The 13,922-nt window shown below is 47.6% G+C and overlaps 1 pseudogene; it reads right to left on the reverse strand.

Moving 5' to 3' along the window:
- Positions 1–809: 809 nt before the first annotated feature.
- On the reverse strand, positions 810–1,189 carry LOC105470987 (small ribosomal subunit protein eS26 pseudogene; annotated as a pseudogene).
- Between the last annotated feature and the right edge of the window lie 12,733 nt (positions 1,190–13,922).

Here is a 13,922-nt window from a genome sequence, read left to right on the forward strand (position 1 = left end):
TCTGGATAAAAATCCCTTATCAGAAATATGGAGAAAATGCAAACATTTTCTCCCATTCTGTGGGTTGTCTTCTTACTTTCTTTATGGTGTCTTTTGATGCACAAAAGTTTTACATTTTGATGAGGTCTGATTTATCTATTTTTTTCTTTAGTTGCTTGAGCTTTTGGTGCCCTATCTACAAATCTATTATCTAGACCATGGTCACGAAGATCTACACCTTTGCTTGCTTCTAAAAGATTGATAATTTTTGATTTTATATTTAGAGCAAAGTCTGCATCACATGGAAACATCTAGGACAGGGAGACTTTGCTGACTTAAATGGTATGAAAATTTTGATATAGTCAAATCACTTTCCAAAGTGGTTGCACCAATTTGCATGCTTATTAGCAAATGAGAGAGCCCATTTCATTGTATACTGTAAAGCTTTTTTAAGGTTCCTATTACTCTTGTTAGACTAGATATGACCAAATTCTTGCTATGGATCCCCCAACTTTACCTTTCATTCTTTTCTGACCTAAGTTTCTTAGGCATTAAGGTATTCAGCGATGAGTAGATATTTCTTGTGTCATCATAACTGATGTAATTGACTAAAATTGAGGTAGCCATAAAATGATTTAACTCATTGTTGAAAATAAACATCTATTGAGCATCTGTAGAGGGTGGGGGGAAGGGTGGAGGGGAGGGAAAGAGGGGATGGGGGTGCAAAGATGAATGAGACACAACCCCTAGTACGGAGAACACTTACGTTTGTCAGGAACACTTTTTTTTTTTTTTAAAGTACAATTTCCATTTTATTTTTCTCCAGAGAATAGTCTGTCTCAGCCTTTAAGGACTCAGCTCCTTACATGAGCTTTGGTGGGGGACGTGGGGCAGCACCCACAGGTCTAAATCGGGGAGGGGGTGTTCGGTCCTTGTGGGCTTCACAAAATCGATTCCTGACTACTTTGCTGTGAATTGCACAACTCACACAGTAATGCAGCTTCACACACAGCTTGGGAAGCACATAGCCATCGAAGATGCTCGCCTCAGAAATGTCCCTGACCGCTGCGGCCTCCACTATGTTTCGAATGACGAATTTCTTAATGGCCTTGTCCTTGGGCACGCATCGGGCACAGTTAGTGCAGCGAACAGGCTGCACATGGCCACGGCCCTTTTTGGCACGACCATTGTTCCTTCTTCTCTTTGTCATCTTGGACGTACGGACCGAAGAGAGCAAGGAACACTTTCATAGCTGTGTGCCTGGGGGTCCTCTCAAACAGCCCTGGTGTTACGTCAACAAGATGCCATCCCTGTTGTAATGGTGAAGAAATTGGCCCAGAGGTCAAATGAATTGTGCAAGGTCACATGGCTAATGAGGGAAAAGAGTCAGTCAACCAGTATTTACTGAGGACCCTCTATGTGCCATACATGCATCCAGAGATATAGTATTGAAAAAGGAGCCTCCATTCTGGTTGAGAAGAGACAGGCACAAACAGTCAAGAAACAGATAAGAAAGAATTGCATGAGGTGGGTAGAGGGACACAGTTTTACCTAGTGTATTAGGGTTCTCCAGAGAAACAGAGTAATAGTGCATGTATAGATAGAGAGAGAAAGATTTATTATAAGGCATTGGCTCATACAATTAAAGAGGCCGAGAAGTCTCACAAAGCCGGCAAGCTGGAGGCAGACGGTGTAGCTCCAATCTGAGTCTGAAGTCCTGAGAACTAGGAGAGCCGATGGTGTAAGTTGGAGTCCAAAAGCTGGCAGGCTTAAGACCCTGGAAGAGCAGATGTTTCTGCTGGAGTCTGAAAGTAGAAGAAGACTGATGTCTCAGCTCAAGGAAGTCAAGCAGAAGGAAATTATTTCTTAAGGGAGAGTCAACCTTTTTGGTCTATGCAGGTCTTCAACTGGTTGGATGAAAGCCACTCACATTAGGCAGACCAATCTGTTCTACTCAACCAATTCAAATTTTAATCTCATCCAAAGCACCCTCCCAGATACACCCAGAAAATATTTGACCAAATATCTGGGCACCCTATGGCCTAATCAAATTGACATAGACAATTAATATCACACCTAGGATTGCTGAAGGCTTCACTGAAATAGTGACATTTGAACTAAGAAACACGAATATTTGGGGAAGAGCTTTCTAGGTAGAGGGAATAGCAAGTTCTGAGGTGAGAGGAAACCAGAGTATTTTAGGGACAGCAAAAAGATCAGCATGTTTGGAAGAAAACAGCAAGGAGAGGATTAGTAGAGGAGGAAGGTGGCAGGGCCAGATTGCATGAGGTTTGTAGACCATGATTAGAAGTTCGCACTTCGGCCAGGCACGGTGGCTCATGCCTGTAATCCCAGCACTTTGGGAGGCTGAGGTGGGCAGATCACTTGAGGTCAGGAGTTCACGAAAGCCTGGCCAGCATCGTGAAACCCATCTGAACTAAAAATACAAAATTAGCCAGGGGTGATGGCATGTGCCTGTCATCCCAGCTACTCAGAAGGCTGAGGCAGGAGAATTGCTTGAACTCGGGAGGTGGAGGTTGCAGTGAGCCAAGATTGTGCCACTGCACTCCGGCCTGGGCAACAGAGAGAGACTCTGTCTCAAAGGAAAAAAAAAAAAAGTTTGCGCTTCATTCTAAGTAAAGTGGAATGGTTTTGGAGGGATATCAGAAAGATCAAGGTGATAAAATGAAAAGAGCACATCATGCATGTGGACAGGGAGACCAGTTACAAGGTCAAGATCACGGTACCTTGAAGTAGGGTGGGGCTCGAAAGGTGATGATGGTCAGAGGTTGGACACATTGTGGAAGCAGGACTTGTAGAATTTGTCAGTGAATTGAACGTGGAATGTGAGATTTATGGCAAATCAGATATTACTCCTAGATCTTGGTCTGAGCAACTAGGTGGATGTTGGTACTACATTTATCAACATGGAGAATTTTTGCTGGGGCTTTGGGGTGAGAAATGGAGTTTTGGAGAAAATTAGAAGTTATCTTTTGGCCTTGTTAATTTGGATTTGTTACTCTGACTAGAACCCAGGCCTTCTGTCTTAGTCTGTTGGGGATGCTATAACAAAATACCATAGACTGGGTGGCTTATAAACAACAGCAATGTATCACAGTTCTGGAGGCTGCGAAGTCCAACATCGAGGCACTAGCAGATTAAGGGTCTGGTGAGGATCCCCTTCCTCAAAGACAGGCTTCTTTTTACTGTAACCTCACATGGTAGAAGGGGTGAGGGAGCTCTCTCAGGCTTCTTCCCTAGGAGCAGGAATCCCATTCATGAGGGTGCCACCCCTCGTGACCTAAGTGCCCAGCAGAGACTCCACCTCCTAACACCATCGCTTTGGGAGTTAGGATTTCAACATATGAATTGGGGCAGGGGGTCATAACCATTCAACCCAGGTCATAACCAGTCTGCATATTCTGACCAGAACAGGTGTTTTTCCTACAAAGATACACTATTTATTCATTTACAATATGTTTATTGAGCCCCTGCTGTGTGCAGGGCTTGGTCTGAGATGCTGAGAAAACGGCACAGAACACAGCAGGGGCATTATCGATAATGGTGCCCCACAGAACCAGCAACTCTGGGTTGAGGCTCTGCTATGTGCTGGGCATTGTGCAGAATACAAAGTGAGTCAGACACATTCCCGGTGCTCCAAATGCTTTCAACTTAATTGGACAGTTTAGGCAGAGAGACACATGACAACTGATGGCCATGAATTAGTTCACAATACACTTATTGAATACACGTTATATTCCAGGCGCTGTGCTAAACATGCTACATTCTGAGACTACAAAGATGAGTTAGAATGCATTCCTGTCTCCCAAAAGCTCACCTTCATGTGGAGGAGAGATTTAGGCAAGCCCACGATTTCAGTTCCATGTGGTCGAGGTAGGACAGTATGGAAACACAGGTACGATGCTTAGCCGAGGTTACTGTCTGGCATTGGGGGAAACTACCCCGAACAGATCATACCTCAGCTGTGTCTTGCAGGATGAGGCAGACCGGAAGAAGACTGATGGCATTCCTGGCTAAGGGGACAGCTGCAAACAGGACAGTGGGGGACTTGGGGACAGGGGAGCAGAGCTGAGGGGCTCAGGATTCATCCTGTGAGTGACAGGGGCTACTCCTGGTTCTCAGCAGAGGGTGGGCTCTGTGGATGGGCTGGCTTGAGTTGTACAGCTTCGTATATGTGGATAACGGGCGGTTGAGGAGGAGGTGTGGGGGGACTGGAGGTGGCAATGCCAGCTAGGAGGATGTGCCCAAAGATGACAGCTAAGAGAGAAAGATGGGAGCCTGAGATGAACGACTAGTGGGGTTCAGTGGGGCAAGTAAGGGCCCTATGATCCTGCTGACCTCAGTAAGCAGGGAAGGTTTCACTAGGGAGGAAGGGTGGAGAAGGTTGGAAGGGAAATTGGAAGAAACTGGACCTAGCTCAAGAGGTTGTCAGAGAAGGTTGAAGGAGGGGTGTGATCCATGACAGTAACCAACAGACACTCCCCTCATTAGTCAACAATCCCTGATGTCATTTAATCCTCACAGCTGTGTTGTGGGCTAGGCACACACCCCATTTCAAAGGCAAGGAAATGAAGGGTTGGAGAGGTTGAGTAATGTGCCTACGGTCACAATGCGCAGTGGTGTGGGTTTTCAGGCCCTCCCTTTGTTTTACTCCCTGTTGTCTGGTATCTCCCCTGGCGGTGTGGTTTAGAACTGAGGCAGTGCCACCCCAGGGGCCAGAGTGCCAGCCTCCTCATAGCCCAGCGGCCCCTCCCTCCGGGGGCTGTGCATCACCCTCCCCTAAGGCTCCTCTCTTGCATTCCCTGAATCCCAGCAGGCGTGCCTGGCAGCCGTCAAGCTCATCACCTCTGAGATCAGAAAGGCTTGGAAGTAGACGCTGGGGGGCTGTAAGCTGAGGAAACGCACAGAGGAGCAGTTAAAGTAGCGCAGGGTGCCGAGCCTGCCTTTAATGGTTTGCAGCTGCAGCAAGCACCAGCTTCCCCGTGGGCTCTGCCCTGCTATGGGGGCTGGCTGGCTGTATTTCGCATCCCGACCAATTAGATCCCCATGTGTGCTGCAGGCGTGAAAAAATAGAAAGTGAATAATCCTTCATTCGCCTCTGCATGGCGAGCAGCTTTGATCCTCTCGGTGAGGTGGCCCTGTTCCATCAGAAAGTTCATCTCTTCTCAGCTTCCTTCTTTTTTTTTTTTCCCAGTTTCCTTGTCTCAAAATGGCATTAACCTCCACCCAGAGACCTATGAAATGACCACGATTCATCTTCAGACCCTTCTGATCAAAGCTGGGTTGGATTTTCTTCGCCTTCTCTCTTTTAAACTTCCGCTGTGCAGTCCCTCCTTTCTAACATTGGTTTGGTGCCAATGTTTCCAGGCTGAAATCAAAAGGAATAGTCTATTAATATCAGGCTCCTGTAACAAGGCCACCATTGTTTGCTTCATTTCAGAGTACCTATGGTCTTCTGGTGAGAAAGAGAGATCAGGAGCCTGAGTGTGGAGCCTGTGTGTGTGTGTGCGTGTGCATGCACGTGTGTGTGTGTGTGTGTGGTTAGATAAGCAATTTCAAAATGAGCAAAAATAGAAGGAATTGATCCTGGTTCATTTCAAATGCCTGCTAAATCTCAGTGACTCTGGCTATGGATTAAAACACTGATCACCCGTTTTGTTTCGGAAGCACCAAGGTCTTAGAGGCATGTTTGGTCAGAAGACCTACCTTAATGCTACAGGTTAGGTGGGGGAGCTGCTGCTGGAGGTGGTGTGGAAGGGTGGGCAGTGGAGGAGGAGTGGAGAGAGGAGCAGCTGGGGGTGTTGCTGGAGGAGGAAGCAGAGCTGGGGCAGAGCTGGTGTGGGTGTTTGTGCAGAGGAGGTAGAGGTGGGGTGGTGGGGTGCTGGAGGGGAGGGGATTAGTAGTCTTGGTGTGGAAGGCATGAAGAAGGTGGTGGAGGTGGCAGAAGCAGTGAAGGAGGAAGTAGAGGAGGCTCGGAAGGGTTGAGGGAGGTGAAGAAGGAGAAAGTGGAGGCAGGGGTTGAAGGGTGCTGGTGGTGGAGGTGTGGAGGAGATGGAGGAGGTGGTGGTGGCAGTAGACGAGGAACTAGAGGAGGGGATGGAGAGGATGAGGGAGAAAATAGTGGTGGGGGGAGATACTGGGTGAAGCAGACTTACTGAAAACAGAACACACTGCTGTCCATGCTTCCTTCACCCCATCCCAGTGATCCCACAACTGGGAAGACTCAAAAGGTTATCCCGGAAATCGCAGGGCAGGTTTAGGGTGGTCACTCCCAGCCGAGGCCTCTTTGGATAGCCCTTGTTGGAAGCAGCTCTGCCTGGATAGGAACTGCCTAGACATAGGTTTATATCATTCAGGTTTGTGACACAAACCATTACAGTGTAACCCTTCTGGAAGTGGGGGGTGGGGTGGGATCACCTGGGTCATCTACACAGAATGTGCCTGGGATTCGTGAGTGAACTGCATGGCTCAGTGAGAAAAATGAACGGGGAGTCCCAGGCCTGGGTGCCAACCCTGCCTCTGGTGAACTGCGTGGACTTCTCCACTTTACTTTCCAGTCTCCCATTGTGTGAAATGAGGTTGTTGAATTAGGAGTGCCGGCTCTAACAGACACTCTGTTTCTACCTAGGAGAAACTGTGTAACCATTAGCGCTTTGCTTGAGGTGGTTCCTGAGCTTTTAAGGATAGAGTCTTATTTTCCATTTTTCCTGACTGGTCCTTTTCTGAAGATAGGGAAGAGTGGGACTTAGTTTACCTTTTGACAGCCTTGGATAACTGGATGGGCTATATCACCCAGTGCCCATTACCCTTAGGCCATACCCCAAACCAAACCTAGACCAAAGTCAGACAGATTCTTGCCACACTTAACTTTGAGGAAAGGTCACAAGTTTGGATGAGAGGGTTCCAAAATGGCCTGATGGCTGGGCACAGTGGCTCGTGCCTGTTAATCCCAGCACTTTGGGAGGCGGAGGCAGGAGGATCACTTGAGGCTAGGAGTTGGAGACCAGCCTGGACAACATAGTGAGATCCCATCTCTATTATTTTATAAAAAGATAACCTGTTGTTACCTGTGACTACTCATTGCCAGAGACAAGAAATGCAAGTCCCAGTCCCAGAGTAAAGTCAGACTGTCAGGAGACCAGCCAGTGAGCAGCTGCATCCGTCTAGAAGAGACAGCAGAACTGGGCAGGGGAGGGTATGAGGCAGGGAGGGCGATTCTGGAGTAAAGTTTCTGCTGCTGATAATGAGTCATCCGCAGTTTCTCTGTTGCTTGCTGCCACACATTTTGAAGCCGTGGGGAAGGCTTTTAAAGGGTCAGAGCCAAGTTGTCCCTTTGGACAAGAAGTCAGTCCCAAGATGTCAGGATGGTTACTAGTCATGAACTTTTCCAAGACAAGATTGCTCAGGATACTGTGGTGTGGCAGGAACACTGAATTTAGAGGTTGGCATTGAGGGGCTGGGCATGGTGGTGTACTCCTGTAAGCCCAGCACTTCGGGAGGCCAAAGTGGGAGGATCTCTTGAGTCCAGGAGTTTGAAACGACCCTGGGCAACATAGTGAGACCTAGCCTCTACAAAAAATATCAAAATTAGCCAGGTGTGGTGGCATCTGCCTGTAGTCCCAGCTACTCGGGAGGCTGAGTCGGGAGGATTGCTGGAGCCCCATAGGTCAAGGCTTTAGTGAGCTGAGATCTGCATGCTCCAGCCTGGGTGACAAAGTGAGACCCTGTCTCAAAAAAAGGAAAAAAAAAATGATTGGCGTTGAGGCTTGGTTCTGAAACTTAGTTTTGAGACCTTGAGTATATCGCTTCTCCTATAAAGCCCAATTTCCTCATCCTCATTGTAATGGGAACAGTAACAATTTCAGCTTCTATGTTGCCCTGAGGGTAGGAGCACTTTGGGAACTGCTCAGTATTCTACACGTGTTCAAGACTTTTTGTTACTACAGCTCTCCATGACTTCTCTGACTTGCTGTGATGGGGCAGGTAGGAAGGAAGGTGAGCTGGGTGCAACTTCTGACACGCCTGAGCAGCCTGAAGCCACCACTGACTTAATGATGGATTTCCAACGGTCAGAGTGCTGCTTACAGACCTAACTGAAATGTTCTGTGAGGTTCACTGGCTGTAACCACGTCTGAATGCATCAAACGGTGTCATCACCCAGCTGAAGAGCCATGCCTTGAAAGCAGGAGACTCAATATTTCCTGAGTGTCAACTATACATCAGGCTAGCTGCGGCTCGCAATTAGTCACTATTCACTCCTGGAAGGTAGATATTATCATCCTTATTTTACAGCTGGGGAAATGGGGGCTCAGAGCGATTAAGTAACATGCCCAAAGTCACAGAATTGTTCAGTGAAAGAAACGTGATTCGAATCCAGTTCTGTCTGTAAATGTCTCCACTATACCATGTTGATGCTTTGCCAAGACAAGCTGAAATCTTTCTGTGATATATATATATATATATATTTTTTTTTTTTTTTTCTTTTTTTTTTTCCAGACAGAGTCTCCCTCTGTTGCCCAGGCTGGAGTTCTGTGGCGCGATCTCAGCTCACTGCAACCTCCATCTCCTGGGTTCAAATAATTCTCCTGCCTCAGCCTCCCAAGTAGCTGGGATTACAGGTGCCCACCACCACCTCTGGCTAATTTTTGTATTTTTAGTAGAGACGGGGTTTCACCATGTTGGCCAGGCTGGTCTCGAACTCCTGACCTCAGGTGATCCACCTGCCTCGGCCTCCCAAAGTGCTGGGATTACAGACATGAACCACTGTGCCCAGCCTGTGATGGATTTTTAAACAAGGTAATCATGGTCTGCCTGACTCTGGGCCACTAGAGTTGATTTTCCTTTTTCACACACAGTTCTCCTGTCCGCAGATGAACCATCAGGGAGGGCGGTGGAAGACATGCGAGGGAAAACCTGAATGCTGTTTTCCAGCGTTAATTCTCATTCCCAAAAAAGCAGAATCTGAAGGTACCTTACAAACAAACAAGTAAATAAAGCAATCGATAAAAGGACATTCCTGGACAAACTCAGAGGGAAAGGGTCCCTTTTTCTCGGTTTTGTCTGTTTGAGGGCTGGGGCAGAATCGCTCTAAAGCGTTGATAATGACCCACGCGTGATGGGTCTGGGTGGTCAGTGCTGGTGCAGAGAGACACTCGGGATATAGCAACCTTGGCAGCTTAGTGAAAGCGGCAAACGGCCCTTCCGTGTCCTGGGGCCTCAGCCACCTAAGAGTAACAGCCACCTAAGAGAACAGGAGCCCTCTCCTCATCCCTATGCCCAGCCTTGGCTGAAGTCTGAAGTCCTCTTAGACTTCAGAAATCCCTCAGTTATTGTGTGTTCCTTGGGCTGCATCTCTGGCCACTGACTTGGCATCTCCGCTGGGCTAAGAGACCTCTTGAGCTTAACGCATCCGAAACAAACTCTTGGCGACCGCACCACCACAGATGTGCTGCTTTCCCAGTCTTCTCCATGTTAGCAAATGTGCCACCATCACCTACACTCAAGACAAGATTGAAAACGTCCTTGGCTGGGCGCGGTGGCTCACGCCTGTAATCCTACCACTTTGGGAGTCCCAGGCAGGAGGATCACCTGAGGTCGAGAGTTTGAGACCAGCCTGACCAACATGGAGAAACCCCGTCTCTACTAAAAATACAAAATTAGCCAGGTGTGGTGGCGCATTCCTGTAATCCCAGCTACTCGGGGGGCTGAGGTGGGAGAATGGCTTGAACCCGGGAGGCGGACGTTGCGGTAAGCCGAGATCGCCCCACTGCACTCCAACCTGGGAAACAAGAGCGAAACTCCGTCTAAAAACACAAACAAAAACAAAAACTAAACAAACAAACCAAAAAAAGTCCTATCTGATTCGTCTCTGTCCTTTACAGCGCACATCCAGTCCATCAGCAAGTCATGCCAGCCTCACCTCTCCAACACACTCCACAGGCACCCCTCACTGCTTCCCTGCTCCCCACCTGGTCCCACACACTCTTCTCCGGGCTGGACCACGGCAGCAGCCTCTTGATTTATCCACCTGCTCTCGCATCACCACTCCTAGGCCATTCTCTACACGGCAGCCAGCGTGGTCATTTTGAAATGTGAAAAAATCACAACACTCCTCTACTTAGAAACCTCCAATGGCGGCTCCCTGATACCCATAGAATAAAATCCAGTCATCCTCACAGCCTGCAAAGCCCTCTGTGATCTGCCCTTTGCCCACCTCACTGACCAAGCTTCATGTGCTCTGCTTGCAGACTGGCCAGTTCCTCCGGGCCGTCTGCTGGAATATTGTCCCCAAGATCTCTGCAGGCTGGCATGTCCTTCCAGTTCAGTCTCAGCTTACATGAGGCCTTCTCAGAGAAGTCCTAACACCCGATCAAAAATAGCACCCCAGTCTCTAACTTCTTACCATATTTTATTTTCTTCCTGACACTTATCATTATCTGAAACTAACGTATTTGCTGTTTTATCTTTATGATCTGTCTCTGGCAACAGTATATACATGGTACAAGGGCTTATTTTGCTTATTGTTTTACCCTCTGCACTAAAACAGTGTCCACATCTGTGAGGACTCAGTGAACATCTGCTGAACGGGATGAATCTTAAAGCCTTCGACAATCATATTAAAAGATGAAACTCTTTACAATAAGAGAGAAAGCGATCATCTTTTCTTGGGCATTGGAAATACTGAGACACTAGGGGACAGAAGGCACCAAAAATTTAGAGAAGAGGGGCTTGTGACAAAACTGAAACAGGTGAGCTTGAGAGCATCAAGGAAGGACAAGGGTGGCTGTATGGACAGGTGGGAATTTGGTCTTGGTCTGTCTATGATGAATTTGGAGACTGCAAATGATAGAGTCAGAAGAAGAAAGTCACTCAAAGATCTGTGTAGAGTCCTTGGCTTTTAGCGTGGGCTTGACCACCAACTCTCTCTGGAATCTCAGGCCAGTTGTTTAGCCTCACTGAGTGTGGGCTTCTCAGGGCACTGGGCTGTGTGATCGCTGAGGTTTTGCCAACTGTGATTGTTCCATGCTCATTCGCCCATGGTTCATTCAATCACTCAAAGTATAACTTGAGCACTGTGTTCCTGAAATGGTGCTACGTGCTGGCATGCAGCAGAGGACAAGGCTTAGTCCCTCTCTTCATGGAGCTTCTAACACAGGAGACAAATAGCAAATAATTACGCAAATAAATCCGTCAGTTCAAATGATGATGGGAAGGAGAAGTGAAAGGTGCAATGAGAGTGCGTAAAGGGGTGTCTTATGGGGATTGGAGGGTCAGATAAGTCTATTCTTAAAAGAATGATATTTTCTTCTTTTTACAAATGTTCAAGCTTTGGGGAAAGGAGCTAAGGGAGCTCTGGAGAGTTTCTGGCCGGGCTCTGGCAGCGGGCTGTGCATTTGAGCAGATGCTTTCCCCCCACACAGTGATGGATTCTAAGGCTCCTTATACATGACATGGTGGGTCCTCCCGGAGTCAGGCAGAGAGCCCAGCAGGTTATTCCTTGGCCGGGGTGGGGTGGGGTGGGGAGAAGATGTTTTTGTTTGTTTGTTTGTTTTTGTTTTTGTTTTTTGAGACGGAGTCTCGCTCTGTTGCCCAGGCTGGAGTACAGTGGCGCAGTCACGGCTCACTGCAAGCTCTGCCTCCCGGGTTCACGCCATTCTCCTGCCTCAGCCTCCCCGGTAGCTGGGACTACAGGCGCCCGCTACCTCGCCTGGCTAATTTTTTTTTTTTTGTATTTTTAGTAGAGACGGGATTTCACAGTGTTCGCCAGAATGGTCTTGGTCTTCTGACCTCGTGATCTGCCTGCCTTGGCCTCCCAAAGTGCTGAGATTACAGGCGTGAGCCACCGCGCCCAGCCAAGGAGAAGTTTTTGATAGTGTGAAGAACCATTTTCTTCTGTGTAGCAGATGAAGGTGAAACTGGGTGTTATCAACTTTTTATGCCAATCCCCTGACCTCACCCAGCCAAACTCTTATCAGTAGGCTGAGTACATAGAAGTGAGAAGTTGGGGGGCCGCCTACTAACCCATTTTGTAGTGCATATAAATCTTAGTACATGAATTTATTTGTATGAGAAATATCACTTTCTTTTGTTTAAAATTATCTTAAATCTTTCTTTATGCTTCCATCCTTCCAGGTGGAGGAAATTAAATTCCAGTCACGACTGAGGTCCTCTGCTCTGCTCCCCACACCAGGTCCCAGTGGAGGCTGAGAGCCCCTGGCCTTCCTACATGTGGCCTTCCCCACGCCTTGAGGGCCTGGCCACCTCCACCAACAAAACTCCAGGGCCCCCTCCTAGGCTGGGAGAAATTCCTCATCACTCTTCTGTCCTGGGCTACTTTAAAAGGTCCATCTAGGACACCCAGCATCATCTCTGCATTTTGGCGTCTACAAAATACAGCAAGAGATTTAATTTTCAGGTAGCATTTTGCTTACTGTCCTATAGAAACCCCTGATGCAGAACTGTCTAACTCTGTGGAGAGCTTGTGAAAATTCAGGAAAAACACACACAAAATCAGTACTTATTAAAAAATCATGGCCGGGCGCGGTGGCTCACGTCTATAATCTCAGCACTGTGGGAAGCCAAGACAGGTGGATCACCTGAGGTCAGGAGTTCGAGACCAGCCTGGCCAACATGGTGAAACCCCATCTCTACTAAAAATACAAAAATTAGCCGGATGTGGTGGCGCACGCCTGTAATCCCAGCTACTCGGGAAGCTGAGGCAGGAGAATCGCTCAAACTTCGGAGGTGGAGGTTGCAGTGAGCCGAGATCACACCATGACACCCCAACCTGGGAGACAGAGAAAAACTCGGTCTTAAAAAAAAAAAAAATTATTCTGCCATAGAAGTGGGACTCCACAGTCAGGGAAAACCTGTGTTTGTCTGAGTCCTGGCTTTGCCTGGGCAAGTGGCCACCTCTTTCAGCCTCATTTTTCTCATCTGTAAATCAGAACATTGTAGAGATTCCTTCATGGAATTGTTATGAGAATTTAATAAGATTCCCTGAAAAATGCTTAACACAGTGTCTGGCACATGACAAGTGCCCAGTAAATATTGTCTATGATTCACAGATACATCATGTTAGTGATGGTATGAGACGTACTATTCATTGTTACTGTCCAGCGTAGAGATCATGTATACAGGCTTTGCAGAGGGTGGCCCCCGGAGTGCCGCTGAGCCCTCCCCTCTTCCACCCACTGGGAATGGGGCTTGGTGAGGCGCGTAGCATTTTTCATCCTCCTTAAAGAACAGGTGCAAGTCCGGTCACGACTTCTCTCCATCAGCTTCTTGTCAAACCTGTAAAAAATCATCTGTCCTCCTTGGAAATTCCTACTTACTACATGGCAGCTTCTAAATTATACCTCTCTTGCTCAGGTACATCTTTTTCTTTCCTTTACTGCCCTGCCCCCACTTCTCCTCCAAAATACTACAGGCAAATATCATTTATATTGATTTTGTGAAGCTCCCTTCCCACGCATCGCCAGTCCCTGAAAGTCTGGGAAGCCAGCCTCTGATTATATGTTTCTCAAGCCTGAATCCAATTTTTGTTTGTTATGGAAACATTAAATCTTTTAAAAAAGAAGTCTTAAGTCTTTGAGACAAATATTGGTGTGGACTATTTTAAATATATATATATATATGTATATTTGAGACAGAGTCTTGCTCTGTCACCCAGGCTGGAATGCAGTGGCACGATCTTGGCTCACTGCAACCTCCACTTCCTGGATTCAAGCAATTCTCCTGCCTCAGCATCCCTAGTAGCTGGGAGTATAGGTGCTCACCACCACGCCCGGCTAATTTTTGTATTTTTAGTAGAGGCGGGGTTTTACCATGTTGGCCAGGCTGGTCTCGAACTCCTCACCTCAGGTGATCTGCCTGCCTTAGCCTCCCAAAGTGCTGGGCTTACAGGCGTGAGCTATTGCACC

Source organism: Macaca nemestrina, chromosome 2 (assembly GCF_043159975.1).
Source record: "Macaca nemestrina isolate mMacNem1 chromosome 2, mMacNem.hap1, whole genome shotgun sequence".
Taxonomy (NCBI): domain Eukaryota; kingdom Metazoa; phylum Chordata; class Mammalia; order Primates; family Cercopithecidae; genus Macaca; species Macaca nemestrina.